At 33.3% G+C, this 1,834-nt stretch overlaps 1 non-coding gene across 1 annotated transcript; it reads left to right on the top strand.

The window, feature by feature from the left end:
- The first annotated feature begins 936 nt into the window (after positions 1–936).
- LOC118619478 lies at positions 937–1,070 on the top strand. Its single transcript, XR_004957251.1, has one exon. It is a non-coding gene; the product is annotated as a U11 spliceosomal RNA (small nuclear RNA).
- Positions 1,071–1,834: the final 764 nt, after the last annotated feature.

The raw sequence follows: 1,834 nt of genomic DNA, 5'->3' as shown, positions 1-1,834 counted from the left end.
TAGCATAATTTCCTTGAGGTTCACCCAAGTTCTTATGTGTATCAATAGTTCAGTCCTTTTTATTGCTAAGTAGTACTCCATGGTTGTTAAACCATTCACTCTTTGAAGAGCATCTGGGTAGTTCCAAGTTTTGGGATATTATGAGTAAAACTGCTACAAACATTTGTGTGCAAGTATCTGAGTGAAAATACCTCTTCACTTCTCTGGGATATATGCTTACAGGTATAATTGCTAGTAAATCCATTTTTTAGCTTTAAAAGGAATTTCCAAATTATTTTCTAGAGTAACTGTACCATTTTACAGTCTCACCAGCAATGTATGAGTGACCCAGTTTCTCCTCAGTAAAGCTTGTATTATCACTATTTTTCATTTCAGACATTCTGATAGGTGTACAGTGATATCTCGTTGTGGTTTCAATTTGCATTTCTCTAATGCCTTCATATGTTTCACGTCTTTTTATGTACTCGCTACCTGTGTATCCTCTTTGGTGAGATGTTTGTTTATGACTTTTGCCGTTTTTTCAATTTGATGGTTTTCTTTTTCACTGTTGATTTTTGAGAGTTCTTGGTCAGATATGTAGTTTAAAAATATTTTTCTCACTTTCAACCATTTCATGGAGTTTCTCATAGAACAAAAGGTTTTCATTTTTAACTAGGTCCAATGTATCAATTTTTTCATTCATGGGTTATACTTTTGGTGGCAAGTCCCAGGAACTCTGCCTGACTCCAGACCCCAAAGATTTTCTCTTGTTTTATATTTTTATGTTTTACATTTAGGTTGACGATCCATTTTGAGTTAATTTTCATATACGTTAAGGTGTGAAGTTTAAGATGAGGTTCTTTTTTTCCCCCAATAAATGTTCAATGCACCACTTACTGTAAAGGCTATCCCTCCTCCACTTGGTTGCTTTTTCTACTTTCTTAAAAATTAATTAGCAAAAGGAGCTTCTGTAGTGAGTGGCACACGTAGAGCATCTTGATTGCTCCATGTGCTGAATAGATATCAAGAGATTTTGGAAGCATAATTATTTGGTACTTGGGTAGCTGGTAATTATTGGTCCTGGTGCCCATTTAAAAATTTAATTAGGCATATTTGTGTAGATTTATTTCTGGATCTATATTCTGATCCAGTGATCTATGTATCTATCTTTCACCGGTACCACACTGTCTTGATGACTGCAGCTATATAGTAAGCTTTAAAATTGGGAAGAGTGATTCCTTTCATTTTATGCATCTTTCTCTAAATCATTTTGCTATTTAGGGCTTTACCCTTTCCATATAAATTTTAGAATGAACTTCTCTATATCTACGTAAAACCTTGCTGAGGTTTTAATAGGAATGTGTTAAGCCTATGGATGAATCGAGGGAACTGACATCTTTACTATCTTGAATCTTCCAATCCATGAACATAGTATGTTCTGCAAGTGTTTAGATCTTTGATTTTTCATTAGCATTTTATCATTTTCATTGAATACACTATACATGTGTATTTGTCTTTGTATAAGTCTTTGTTAGATTTACAAATAAGTCTTTCATTTTCTTTGGAGCAATTGTAAATGGTATTGTGTTTTTTAAAAGATGAATGTAATTTATTCTTTTCCTTTTTAAAATTACTGACAGTATTACAGAAGTCCCTCATTTTCCCCCTTTTTGTCGCCCTCCACCCAACACTTACCCCACCCCAGACCTTTTCTACATTATTGTCTGTGTCCATGGGTTATGCATACATATATACACATATATTCTTTGGTTAATCTCTTCCCATCCTCTGGTATTAAATTTTTTAAAATTATTTTTATTAATTTGTTTTTGTTACAGATGATTCTCCTTTTTCT

Source organism: Molossus molossus, unplaced genomic scaffold (assembly GCF_014108415.1).
Source record: "Molossus molossus isolate mMolMol1 unplaced genomic scaffold, mMolMol1.p scaffold_m16_p_6, whole genome shotgun sequence".
Classification (NCBI taxonomy): domain Eukaryota; kingdom Metazoa; phylum Chordata; class Mammalia; order Chiroptera; family Molossidae; genus Molossus; species Molossus molossus.
Note: the sequence above shows the minus strand (reverse complement) of the source record. Positions and strands in the feature narration are given on the sequence as shown.